This window comes from Papaver somniferum, chromosome 9 (assembly GCF_003573695.1).
Source record: "Papaver somniferum cultivar HN1 chromosome 9, ASM357369v1, whole genome shotgun sequence".
In the NCBI taxonomy this organism is placed as follows: domain Eukaryota; kingdom Viridiplantae; phylum Streptophyta; class Magnoliopsida; order Ranunculales; family Papaveraceae; genus Papaver; species Papaver somniferum.
Window position 1 is genome coordinate 189,836,115 of NC_039366.1, and position 15,396 is coordinate 189,851,510.

At 37.0% G+C, this 15,396-nt stretch overlaps 1 pseudogene; it reads right to left on the reverse strand.

Annotated features, from left to right (window-relative positions):
• Positions 1-3,897: 3,897 nt before the first annotated feature.
• LOC113310090 overlaps positions 3,898-15,396 on the reverse strand; it is a 40,739-nt pseudogene continuing 29,240 nt past the window's right edge.

Sequence of the window (15,396 nt, forward strand, 5' to 3'; positions counted from 1 at the left end):
GAAAATGTTACCAAATATACACGAACTCAAAAACACGAATAACACCCCATGAAATCATCTCTTGCAAATTAAATACCCAATGACATAATTTAATTTGCAATTTAAACAAGGCACGAGGAGCAAGCATAAAACCTTGCCCAAAAACATAAAAAATGAACAACCTAAAATTTTGACTCAGTCAATCAGACCTTTGAGGATGCAAATGTACAAATTGCTGAATGAAGACAAAGTTGTATAACAAAATGGACAAACAAACTCGGTGTAGTTTACTAATATTCTATGTACAATTTTAGAACCATGTATAGAGATATTAGATTCACGCATATTACAAATTAGCCTTGGGACAGATCCAAACATTGACTTTGGCCATTCTGCCGTCTGGACCGTTAGTTCGCGAAATGTACATCCGTACGTTGTATATATGACGGGGATTTTATTATTTTGGACGTTCGGTATTCATGCCACGATATAAGAATATATGACTTTGAAGTAATAATAAGGTTGTTATAAAAAGAAGTGATGTCTGTTTTCGGTAATAGACGACCCTTGATTTCGGCAATCCGACGGCTGAGAAAGATAGTTGGCAAGATTTCTATCCATCCGTTCGTTTTAGACATATAATTTTGAGAGATATTTACGTCCGTCGGTTTGTGAGATGATCTTCTTTTAATATTTTGTTTTAGACGGCAGGGATTATGCCCCAGCCCCGTGCAAAACGAGACTCAACATTTCCTTATGTGACTCGAATCAACATTTCCTAATGCGTTTCGGTTTCCTTGAAAGTTTTCATGCACTAACTATAAATATCCTTTCTGATTTTACCAAAAAAAAACAAATATTAATTTGAAGACTCTATAGATTTTACCTAATCACGGCTAATTTTAATGCGGATATCATATTTGCCTTTAAATTTTCTAATCCACGGCCCCAACCCCATCCGACCACTATGACCCGCCTAATTGAACACGCTTTTGTGACCCGACTAACTAACACGGTATAATATGACACGATCAACTAAATATCAGGACCGTTATGGTATTGACCGGACTAACTAAATATACTCCCGACTATTATAGATGGACTAAAATATGGGAAGACACTGACCGACCGACCAAACAATAAACAGAACTCTAAAAGGTTGAGCCCCGGCCGTAGGCCGGGGTGATACCTAGTCTATATTATAAAAAGAAGTGGTGTGTGTGTAGCCTTACAAATCCGACTATCGATTTCGTCATCCAACGGCTCGGATCGATTTGTTATATGTTCTATATAGACGTCCGTCCGATCCCGTTTTTAACATATAATTTTGACGGTGCGGATTATTCCCGGCCCAACCAAAATTTCCTAATTTTACTTTGACCAATTTTTAGGTTTCATGAACCGCACCCTAACCTTACTGTGACCAATTAAATTCGTGATCTACTCGATTTGATTAGTCAGGACGCATGCATACACATTTGAGAACCCATTACTAAATTTTGTAATGGGCTAGACAGCTATTACTAAATATTTATGTACATGGGCTCCACAGCTCTCCCAAATTTTGTATGGACGCATGCATAGGGGTGAGCATTTGATCCATAATCCGTGGATTTAACCGGTACCAACCGTTCATTTGCGGATGGGTGTCCGGACCGTTCGTTAATGGGTTGGATGCGGATGGAATTTTTGAAATCCAACGGATAAAGGATCGGGCCCGGAGCAACCTTGAAAATCCGTTGGACATCCATATCCGTTAAATTAAGGATATTTATATAGTTCTAGAAAATGTTATGGATCATTTAGGAATTTTTAAGATGTTTGCTTGGGGTGACGTACATCGCATTTTTATATTTGCATACATATATAAGATATATAGAAGTGGTGTGTGTGTAGCCTTACAAATCCGACCATCGATTTCGTCATCCAACGGCTCGGATCGATTAGTTATATGTTCTATATAGACGTCCGTCTGATCCCGTTTTTAACATATAATTTTGGACGGTGCGAATTATGCCAGGCCCAACCAAAATTCCCTAATTTTACTTTGACCAATTTTTAGGTTTCATGAACCGCACCCTAACCTTATCGTGACCAATTAAATTCGTGGTCTACTCTATTTGATTAGCCAGGACGCATGCATACACATTTGAGAACCCATTACTAAATTTTGTAATGGGCTAGACAGCTATTACTAAATATTTATGTACATGGGCTCCACAGCTCTCCCAAATTTTGTATGGACGCATGCATAGGGGTGAGCATTTGATCCATAATCCGTGGATTTAACCGGGACCAACCGTTCATTTGGGGATGGGTGTCCGGACCGTTCGTTAATGGGTTGGATGCGAATGAAAATTTTGAAATCCAACGGATAAAGGATCGGGCCCGGATGCAACCTTGAAAATCCGTTGGACATCCATATCCGTTAAATTAAGGACATTTATATAGTTCTAGAAAATGTTATGGATCATTTAGGAATTTTTAAGATGTTTGCTTGGGGTGACGTACATCGCATTTTTATACTTGCATACATATATAAGATATATAGGTTTTATAAGGAGTCATTTTTGTTAGCTTTATTTTCTTTACTATAAATCCATTGGATTATCCGCATCCAATCTGTCCATCGTGCATCCATTGGATGCAAATCCGTTGGATATGGATTGGATGCGGATGCCAAATTTGAAATCCGTAGTGCAATGGATTGGATGCGGATGAGGTGAAAACCGGTCCATACCGGCCCACGCTCACCCCGGAAAGCATACAGAGTTGCTAGACCTGCTTGCTAAAAGAACATCTACTTATCAAGTCAATAACTTCATTCCTCGTGTCGGTATTGGTGCATGCGGAGGAGGACACGTTAATCATTTTAATATTAGTAAAGGAGATTCAATAAGCTAAGGTTCACGACAAACTTTAAGTATTACTACCCCATTACGGCAGTATCCTGTGCTAGATTTAATTAGCTGATTTACCTCAGTTATATTTTTCGTATAAAATATGTATTAGAATTCTATTTACATAATGGTTTCTAAATTAACTACGTTTAGAATATAGGAAACACGCAAAGAAAAAGAAAAGGAAAAAATTTATAAATTTTAGGAAGTTAGGAATATAGGAAATCAGTAAATCGAATCTTAATTAGGGGATTACATTTGACTCTTGATTTTCTAATCCACGGCCCCGGCTGCTATGGTCCGATTGACTAAACACGACCCGATCATTATATGTTGATTAAATTTTAATGCGGGGACTATATTTGACTCTAGATTTTCTAATCCACGGCCGGGGTCGTAGGCCCCGGCTGCTATGACCCGACTGATCACACACAAAACGATCATTACATGCTGACTAAAATTTTATGTGAGGATATTGACCGGCCGGCCGAACAGTAAACAAAACTCGAAAAAGGTTGATTCCCAGCTGTAAACCGGGGTGATACCTAGTATATATATATGGTCACATTCGAATCTTGGAGTTTTCCCTTTCAAACATTTTAGAAAAGACAAGATGGAGAATAGATAATGAGGAGATGCTCGTTGCATTATTGAAATTACTTATTCCATCTATTTGTGTGGCTACTCTAGAATGGGTTTGGAGATGCAATGGTTGTTGTGCTTATCAACAAACATTTTTAGCTTACTCCTTTGCCACACCAATTTGTGGTGGCAAATCGTGTGTTTGGTACTTACTTTTCCCTTTTCCTACTATTTGTATGAATAGACCAGAACTGGTGTTTTTCCAAACAAAAATAAATATTAAAATTCTTTAGACATTGTCCAGGAAGTAATCTCCATCGTACTGATTTGTTTCATTTTCGACCATCCTGTGCCACACACTCTACTATATTTATAACAATTACCTGTATGAGAAAGTAATTTTGGATAACAAAAACAACCTGTCTGAAAAGAGAAAACACATCTCTACAAGCACTTAACCGAAAACACTTGAGTTGCACAAGTCGTGGCGTGTTTTCGATGGTTCTTCTTGCCGTGAAGCTGTGTGGAGATGCTGGAATATCTGGTTCTAAAGGAACTCTAGATATTTCAATGTTATTAAAAGAGCAGTGAACAATGTTATCACATGTTGCAAAGTCAGCTCCTTCCGTCATTACAGTGGTATTGATGGACTCATTGGGTTCTCTGGATTAAGACTTGGTAGCAGTCAAAAGAGCTTTGGTGATATCTACATTGGCGAGGTGAAGCCGAGCCAAACCAAATGAAAAATGCATTGCAACCGTGCGGGCATAATGGATGGTTAAAAGAAGAATAATGGATGGTTTCCGCCCGGTGTGTAGCACGGGCACAAAATCTAGTTAACATTAATAAGGGGAATAGAATTGGTGGCGTAGTTCAGAAAACTGACCCCTAGACCCCATACAGTTTCACCAAATAAAAACAAGTAGAAGAGTACATCTAGCCCTATTTCTTGTCTCCCAGTACGAGTGACTTTATGATGGCATCACTCATACCATCAGCGTAGGGAAACAAGTGTCCTGCACCTGCTAATTCGTGGTACTGAATCCATGGGAGCTTTTCTGCAATACAGCGTTGCAGAGGAACTTTTACAAGTTTATCTTCATCTCCCTGCCATAGGTGAACTGTACCTTCATCGTTACTGAAGGGATTTTCAAGATCCATAGGATCAAATGTATAACCTCCGAAAGCAACATTCATGTCACTGAAAATTGACTCGTATTCACCTTGCTGCCTTATTTGTGTCTGACGAAATAAGAGATATATAATAAGATCAGATATTCATTAGACATTATATGTATAAGATGCATAGGACAGTACATACCCTATCTCCACTGAAAAGCCTGGGAATAAGCTCTAAATCCTGTTTAGAGAAAATATCAATGACGCCGGATACGACACTTGAAGAAGGAAACCATTTCTGCGTGTTCCACCAGTAGGTGAGGAACGGGGTGTAGTAAGTCACTCGAGCAGTCCATTGGTATCGTACAGAGGCCGATGCAAAGACTTCTCTAGCTAATTTGGCAGGAAACCCAGGCCACCAGAAGTTAACTACTGGAGTGAGTAGTGCTGCTCCTGCTAACCTGCAAGGACTCCAAGGTTTTCTTATTTGAGACCATTCAAGCCAGATATACACATGTAGTGCAGGTGCAAACAATTAATCAACCTGGAATTGCAATTTTATCCATAAGACTTACATCCATTTGTATAAAATAGGCTTGTCTGTTTCATGAACTCGACTGTTATACTTTCCGCAATTAGTTACTACAATGTGCTATCTGTTACTTCTATTTGTTTGTACTACTGTACCTCAATGCATATTAATATTTCCCACGGTTCAAACAAGGCGTTCTGTAAATCAAGCTTATTAAAGATAACAACAAAGGTGCATAGCTGAGCTTGGCGAAACCATGCCGGTGAGGAATGTATTTGAGGCAGCCCCAAGTCGCGTGACCTCCAATAGAAAATCCAATTACATAGAATTTGGATCCTAGACCCAACTGGTCAGCGAGCTCTTCCACATCAAAAGCAGTACTCTTATCTGTACGTTTTGGATTCGGATCACTTTCTCCATAACCAGGTCTATCAAATGACACCATATATATCCTCAAGTCTTCAGCCAATTCCTGTAATTACCTACACTCTTAAATGAACCAAACAAAGAGCTAAAATTCAAAAGAATAACGAAATGAGAACAGAAAAATACCTGAGATAAGGGCATCGGATTAAGTCTGTAGGAATCAAATCCATGGATGTAAAACAATCTTATATTTGGAATCGTTTTTCGAAACTCCATGTTCTTTGTAGGCTAAATGTCTTCCATCACTGAGTTTGATTCTTGGTGCCGTAATGGGCGGACCACCCGGAGATCCACAAATCTTTGGAGGTGGAGGTTGAATTGCTTGATAAGCAAATGCCACAAACACCATCAACACGACTAGTGATATTGTCTTGCACATACCTGATAATTACAGATCAATACTAAAAATCAATGAATAGAGCTCAAGAATTCAAAATAAAAAAACCTGTAAGAAGATGAAAGACCTACCGAATGGAAGTTTGAGTCCATTGCTTTGATTTCTTTTTCTTGTGTGAGCTCTAGCTGATGCTGCGGAGATTTTCTTGTTTACTCCTACCATTACTGCAACCAAACTTGTTTTATGTATAAGAATTCAGCAAAAAGTTAATGGAAATTCTACCAATTTTCCACAGATACTACGAACCCGGTGAATGTGATTTGACGAGCAACTAGTTTTGATCCCGTTATTTACATAGAGTTAACCGGAAACGAAAATTGCCCTCAAACTTGGTTTACTAACGTTTGAAGAAATAATAAACTAAGAAATTCTTCCAATTGATCAAGAGAAAGATCTCATGATACACTCACTCACTCAATTCTAAACATTCTAAAAAAGGAAAGAAAAAAAAAGTAAACTAATGGAAAACGGAAGATATGTTAGATTATAGTGATACGACATCAGCTAACTATGGACTGTAACCACAGTTATCCAGTTAACCGATTTTTTTTAAAAGCTGCACAGTATTCCAACAATTTCAGACTTAATGTCATATGTCTTCTTTTCCTCACTGATTGGACCTCCATGGCTATTGATCTTAGAAGAATGCTTGTAATTGCAGTAAAACGTCCAACACAGTTGTAATCACCACGTATTGTCATTATTCCCTTCTTGAATTTGACCATAATCACCACGTAATTCTTCAATAAAGGTGGTATATCAACAGCATCTCAGTGGCCTTATTTTATCCAAGGTAATACATTTGATTTATCATTTTAAACAGCTATCTAATCTTTCGGTGCCATTTTCATTGATGGTCCTTGTCCTGCTTCTTCAATTAATTGCTGACGATGCTAACCTAAGATCTTCACCATGATACCCTTTGCTATCATTAAACTGAAAGAGAATTAATATGAGTGTACTCAGAAAAGATGCTATGCTAATAATATGCTAAAATAATCAAGGTAAACACTTATATTTAGTTTGATGATGGTCAAATAGATTTAACAGCTGATTGATCAAATGGTGTTGGTTTGACGAAATATTGATAGTTAAGTTATGATTGAACATATAATGTTACTTTGATGATTTGAATCATGATTAGAATGTTCTTAACAAACCCCCTTACGAAAAAAATCATTTTAATTTTATCTTCTTTTGGCTTACGTTTCGTCGCCGTAAAAGATAAACCTAACGCACTTTTATTAAAAATCGTTTGGTCTCTAATTTTATCAGGATTCGGTGAAATACGAAGGATTAGTTAGAAAATTTGTTAGATAACTGTGGTTAAGTGGGCAGTTAGATGATGTCATATCTGGACAATCTGACAATCCTAAAACTGCGAGTTCATTTTTGATCTCGCATTGCGAGTTCAAAATCTTTTTCATGGAAAACAAGGAGAAAGACTCTGAAAAGTGGAAAAGATAAAATTGTTTTAAAAAAAGGAAAAAAAAAAGAGGATAATTGAAGTGTGCTGCCAGTTGCTTCAGTGGAGTTTTCAGTTATCCTCACTCTTGGGTTCAAAATCCACTAGGACTATCACGTGGGCTATGGCTAGTTCACTACGTCCTAATAGAAAAGAAGACACCCCGTCACCCGATCCTCCGTCCAGGGCAAGAAATGAGAAGCTAAGCTCTGTTGGGCACGAGTTGTACCGGGTCCTGGTGTAACTTACAAATAATCACTATCGCTGTTAATAGGTGAGCAGTCAGAACTCGTTGAAATGTGAGGGCGGTTACCGAATGCAGTCGAAGGTATTCGTGGTTTTGTTTCTATTCAGACTAAGTCCTATGGGCTAGATTGAACTGTTAGATTAGCAATTAAGTGTTGCAGTTCAAAAAAAAAGTGATGTCTATTTGTTAACACTAGTTCTCTCTGCTAGCATTTGCTCGCATGTGAACTAGTAGCGAGATTGAAACGTTGAATGGTTCAGCGCTGAAATAAGCACCTTTTCGCTGAATGATTCAGCGCTGGAAGAATATTCCAGGGCATCTGCGCTGAACTATTCAGCGCCAACAGTTTGCGTTGTTCAGTTCAGCGCTGCACTAAACAACGCTTGGCCTTCTTTTAGAAAAAAAAATTCTTACGCCCCCTACACCATCAACGGCTATATTTTTTCAAATTTCAAATTTTGAAAATGTTCCTTTTTTTCCTACACCAACGAATATGTTTTCAAATATTGAATTGTGAAATTTTGACAATTTGTTCCAATAGTTGTTTGTTTCAAAATTTGGAAATTTACGAAATTTAGGAATTCTTTCATTACATTGTAAAACAAGGTTCCAATGTTTTTTGAAGAAATTAAAATTCTACTTCTAAAAATTTAAAAAGTACATTGAAATTGAAATTCTACTTCTAAAAATTAAAAAAGTGTATTGAAATTAAAATTCTACTTCTAAATTCTACTTTAGGGGATAGGTGGTAATCCATTACGGACCAAAATTTCGTTCTTCCATAGTTTATAGAGGGGTTTCTCCCAATTCTCTACTTCATTCATGTTTTGGCGTAGGATCTTCAAGTCAGCTTCTCTTTGTTGTGTTTGTTCCAAGATTGTAGAGTTTTCCGTGTGCTTCTTAAGGTACTCTTCCTTTGTTTCATACTTGGCAACCCTTTGTGCTTGCGATTTTTCAAGACGTTCGATGAGCTTATCCATTATGTCATCTGCTCCCTGCGATGCTTTAGCCTCACGAGCCTTTTTCTTTGCATTATCTTTCCCTGCACTTCTAACATCATTTGTTTGTTCAAAATAACGTCTTCTACGAGATATGTCTGAGGTTTCAGAATTATGAGTAGATGATGAGCTACCAAACATTGCCATATCCTCCAAATCTTCATCCATAGTTACTGGAGCAGAAGTATCAGCGTCTTGAGTAGGTTGAGTAGGTTGGGAGGAAGTACCAACTCCATCATCATTATTAACCTCTGGATTGTAGTCGGGTTGATAGGTCTTCAGGAACTGGAAAACCGATTCATGTTTCCAAAGTCTCTTAAATTCTGCTTCATAATTTTGTTTTCCATGATAGTACTAGAGAAAGAAAGAAAAAAAATGTATTAGAGAATGAAAGAAAGAAAAATTTAGAGAAAGAAATAAAGAGACCTAAATGGAAAAATCTAAGATTGTTACATAATCCGGGATTGTCATTCCCGTAGGTTTGTTTCGGAAGTAGGGTCTAATGTGTGAAACATATCTTCTACATTCGTATCTCAACGTGTTACACCTTGATTGCAATGACTTTTTTTCCCTCTCTCCACCATTAGGAAATCTTTTAAGGAACTCTTCAATAATCTTCGCCCAAAATTCTTTACCTTATTTTATCTTTTCCTCTAATCGGAACGTTGCTTGCTATAATCCAACCTAAAATTAGTGCCTCATCTTCTTTTGTAGTAATGTGTGCCGTAATTTTGTATGAAAAAAATAGGTGAAGAAGAAGAAAAAGAAAATCAATGAAGAAGAGAATCAATTGATTTTGGTGTGAGGGATGAAGGAGAAGTAGTTCTCTATGTATAGGGTAGCCTGAAAATATAGTTGTTGATATTTGAAACGTCCATTAAATCTGAAGTCAACGGTCATTTTGATTTGATGGATGAAATTAGACAGCGCTGAATGGTTCGATGTCGTGTTCTCAGCCGTTGAAAATAACGACTATTTTTTTTATCTTGCGGCTGTTCAAAGCGTTGTTTGGTTCAGCGCTGGCATTGTACCATTCATCGCTTATATAACGGCTACATTTCCAGCCCAAAAGCAGATCATTTCTTCCCTCTATATAAACTCAACATCCCCACCCCCAAACTTGTGAAGTTTCACTCTTTTTCTTCGTCTCCTAAATTCTCAATTCAAGCATGGTTGGATTCTCAATTGCCGTAGACAATGACTTGGTGAGAAGTTTTTGCAAAATTAGCGACACAAATTCTTTAGAAACTTCTCAAACACATAATAATTTTTGGGAACAAGTTCTTGAAGAATTTGTGAGAATCAATGGTAATGCTAATGGAAGTAGCCGATGAGTCCTACAATGTCGGTTAGCAAGCATCAAGTATTATTGCAAGCTTTTTGCCATTTCATTAAGGGCATAAAATGGTAATCGTGAAGATGCTATGGTTTTATACCAAACGGATCAAGGAATGCCGTTCATTTATATCACCGCTTTGGAGATATTTGGTGGAGCTCGACGTTGAGTATATGCATGAAGAAGTATTATGAAGTTCTAGTTAAATATGTGATGTAACGTAAACATACTTAAATGAAAAAGAAAAAGAAAAAAAGAAGAAGAGTATCATGGAGTTATTACAAGAACTAATTAAAATGTCTACTTGACTAAAACGTGCTTGAATGGAAAAAGGAGTATTATGGTTAAATAAATTGGTGAATATGAAATTTACTCTCCATTCTCATAAAATGCTACATCTCCTTCATTGTCATACTGGTCTTCATCAGCATCCACGTCGGTTGTACCCTCATGAACTTCCGGCAAGGCATCATCCATCACCATGTTTGGAATATCACCATCTCTCAAACCTTCTCCATGTCGGTTCTAAATGTGTAGTGAGTTCCAAGCGAAGTTCCGCCCAATGCACAAGGTTGTACGATACATGAGGAGCTAGCCTTATGTTTCCTTGAATTAGAAGTTGAGGTTCATCTCCCTTGATCCTCCCTCATTCCTCATCGCGATATTCCATTTCAACACACATATTGTGCATTATCAAGCACCCCCTCATAATTTCCTTCATGTACGATTTTTTATAATAACGACAAGGTTTCAATATAATGCCAAACTTACCTTTTAGATCACCAAATGCACGCTCTATGTCCTTCCTTTTGTCTTCTTGGTATTGATTGAAAAGAGACTATCTATTGGTTGAGGCGAGTTTGTACGCTTGGACAATGCAACCATATATATGCATAGGATATTCACCATCTCCTAGGTAGTACCCCTTGCTGTAGTTCCTGTCATTGATATGATAATTACAAGGAGGTGCTACACCATTAAGTTGTCTATTGAACAAACTCGAAGCATGCAAGACATTAAGGTCATTGTTTTTCCATCTAACCCAAAATAGGAATGCCAGATCTATCTATCATATGTAGCTACCGCTTGCAAAACAACCGAGGGATATGACTTATAGCCGCAGTGGGATCCCGTGTGATCCCAGGAAATCCTCGAGCTTCATCATCTTCCAAAATTCTTTTTGTATCTTGAGCGGTAGGCTGACGCATGTATCGACCATTATAAATCCAAATAATTGCATCCATAAACTTCATAGCATAATAGTAGATAGTGGTTGCTCTCATTTGCGTGTAATCATCTAAAGAATCGGGTGCAACACCTTTGGCAAAATGTTTCATGACGACAACCATTTTCATATAAAGAGTATGACTAGGAATACCGCAAGCATCTGTTTTTTGGCGAAAATCATGGTCATAATCACAAACTTGCTCTAAAATTCTCAGAAAAAGGGGACGAGGCAAAAAACCGACCTTTGGACTTGTTTGGACCATATATACAATTGAAGTTGAAGAATTTTTGCATCATACGAGCATCGACATCTACACGTTTTCTGTGCACTCTCTGACGAGTCTTGACTTCATTCGTGATGGGTTGATGTATTCCTTGCCTCCTATGTGACTCTAAAATCGGTAGCCACTGCTAGAACATTCGTCTCAATATCGTCTTCATCATCCGGAAGATTGAACAAAATTCTTCTCAAAACTCCCTGCATAATGTATCTAACATAATGAATAAAATAAGATTTTATAAATCAACACACATAAAAAATAATAATAATAAGAAAAAAAAACACTTGAAACACTCCATAAAAAACAAATAACACCCTATAAAATAAATAACACTTAAAAGTATAACACTTCATAAAAAACAAATAACACTCCATAAAAAAAAACACTCCATATGGTTTCATAAACACTACGACAAGTAATTTAATTCAGGTCAAAGAAATTATGGGGTTGTTGTTGTTGGGTGAACTGAGTATCATAAACAATGTTAGTCGCGATTTGCGCCAACAACGCATCGGTAAATTCATTGCCTTGGTGATGTTGTTGTTGATCTTGTGATGTAGTAGCTCCATCTTCGACCGTAGGAGTGTAAAATTGTTGACCTGTATGCCATTCGAAATATGTACCACCCAATGTGAGGTCATGTGGATTGTTTGGTTGATGGGATTGGACAGATGGTAACAAAGAATATGTAGATCTGCCAGATGAGGAACATGAAGTTGTAGATCTTCGGTATGTCTCATTCCATACGAGTTGACGAGCTCCAAGCTCGAATGAATATTGTCGTTCCATATACTTGTAGCAATTATCCTACAAGTATAAATTAAAGAGATTTAATTAATATTCAAAAAACTTAAAATGAAAATGCAAACAAATGTAAATGTACTTATCAATGTCAAACCCATCTGGGAAAAGTCAAACGGACAAGGTACTTCTGGAACTGGTAGTTGTTGTTCTACGCCGGCTTCATTGGAAAATGGTAATCTGAAATCTATCTCCGGCAGTTGTGACAGGGGCTCATTCTGTGTTCCATAAGTATATGTCTGCGACATCATGTCAGGAGGCGGATGACTATGAAAAAATGGCGAGGAATAGCTGAGCTACCCAATGTTATCTTATCGACGTTATGTGCATGGAATGACTCAGTGAAATAAATTCCAACACTCTTCTTCTTATACCAAGTTATATTGATCCTCAGTGACTGCATAATAGTCGGTGCCTACATATACATTTGCTCTATACTCAACTGATTGCAAATTTGGAGGATTTGCTGGGACTACAATCTCACCTGTAATCTGCCTCTGAAATGTCTCAGCCAAGTAATAAGTAACTCTTGTGTTGTCATTCAGATAAAAAACAGAACTCTTCTACTGGATACTTGTAGTGCGTATTCATATTGTTCTCCCACAGCATACTCACTATCTAACCATGGTTTCCAAATACATGATGCACTTGTTCTAGTGTCAATCTGTATTTTTACGCTTGTGACTGAGTGTTTCCTAGTATCCTTTTGGCCTCCTCTATGTCCTCTCTTCCTTGATATAATGTTATTCTTCTTGAAGAGACAAATCTTCGGGAAAACATCATAATGTTCTCCAGGTATCTGACAAATCAAGGGTTGCATGTTGTGGAAGTAATAATAGTACCAATACTCAACTACCATAACCATGCCAGAAAAATCCTTACCGTTGGTTGACCATTCATCAAGAAATTTATAGGTATTACCTAACGAAGCTATACCCCAATCATATTCCTCAACTCTATCTAAATCAACCAACAATATAACCCAAGTTTATCTACTATTCCACTAGAATCCGTAAGAAAAAAATAACCAAAACACCACATAAAGAATGCTCGTGTCAATGTCTCTGCACATCCAATATTGTCTTGGTTTTCTCTACTTTTAATGTAGTTTTTCAAGATGGCCAAGGATAATGAATTTTTCTTATAGTCCCATGCACCATGATGATTTTTGATATCTAAGAAATATAAATCATCTTGAGCATGATATGTTAGATCACTACGCAACTGCGGCATAACTACTGGTCGTTTACTAGGGTTACCAGTGGGAATTCTCGTTAACATGTACCAATCTACAGGAAGGAAGACAATTTCAAACTCTTGAAAATGAAAGCTTTTCGTTTTTCCCCACCATCTCTTAGCTATGGCTTCAACTAAGCCTTTGTCCCCATTGGCGAAATCAAACTCAAAAACATAAGAAAAGACACAATTGTCACAATATCGTTGTGCTACCGGATTATTGTTCATTACAATATTATAATACACCTCAACCTCTTTCAAACTACTTCTAGAGTTTACTTTGCGATGATCTTTCGTATCTTTACATACACGTTTATCAATAGTCTTTGACGATACTTCATCCAAACGATCTAGCAATTCATCCATACTCATACTACAATCAATAACAAACATGAAAAAATATCAATCATACAAACTAATTTTCATTATAATAAAAAATAATCAAATTATCATTATAATTTATTATCATTCATTTTTATCCATACAAATTTTCATTATAATTTATTATCATTTATTTTTATCAAACAAATTTACCTACAAACTAATCATACAAATTATCATTCATTTCATTACAAAAATCAAAATTTCATTATTTGTTCATCACAAATAATCAAATTAAATCCCTAAAAAAATGCATCACAAATAATCAAATTAAATCATACACATATCATCTAAATAACTAATATCAATCATCAATTTGAATGAAATATCATGATAATCAAAAGTTATAAAACTTTAAACCTAAAACTTAAATTTCTTACCCCAATTGATTTCGTGGATGGAATCGCACCAAACTACCCTCAAACGATCACAAATTCGATGTAGAACAAACCTGCAGAAGGAATTTGATAAGAAAAAAAAATCTAAAAATATTGAATTTGAACATGCATTTTCGGGAGAAATGAGGGAAAAGTGAAAAATGAGGGAAGAAATGAGGAGGATCGATCTTCTGTGGACGCTGCTTGGTGCGGCGTTGTCAACCTAGTTGACTAAGTCAAGCGATGTTCTAATCAGCGTTCAGCTGGGCGCTCTACTGTTCAACGTTCAGCGTTGTTCTATTCAACGACTAGCTACTAGACTAGCACTACCATAGGACTTAGGAGGCTGCGCTACCTGACGTGGACTGCTAATCTAGTTGCTACATTAGCACAACATAGGACTACGCCTAATATATGAAAATCATATGACTCAATATTCTTAAGTATTTATAAAAGGCCACTGGGGTACTACAAGTACGTTGTAGGTCAAGTATTTCGAAGTTGGTAAGTTTGTTTACTTTATTTTTTTAACTTAATTTATTTTTCACATGCATTTAAGAATGTGAAGATTTTAAATTATGCAAATTTTGCTATAGGTTTTGTAACGCTAGATTATGCTTATTGAGATATAAACATATAATCTATGGACCATATATATCGTTCGTTTAAACTAATTGGGTTATGCTCACTTGCACCATTTTGCGTAATATGGCAATTGAGGGGTTCCGAAGGGATACCAGTTGGACAAGTTATCTAGATAAATATTTGAGGAAAGGATTTCAACCCGCATGGGGTGTACCCAAGAAAATGTAGAATCTTAGAGTCTGGTCCGCCCTTTGAGTGTGCACCGGTAGTCTCTTTCCTTCTACCGGCGATGCGTTCCAAGCCTTAATTGGACGGGTCGTGCCTCCAGCGTTCTTACTTTGAAGAAATTAGATTGTTCAAATCAAACACAAGCTCTTGATACATTAGCATGGGATAACATCATAGGATTTTGATCCTATTGCGTTGGCCTTCAGAGTAACGATTAACATGAACAATCGGGGACATTCATATTTCATACTCAGAGGTGAAATTCTTGGAATTATGAAAGACGAACAACTGCGAAATCA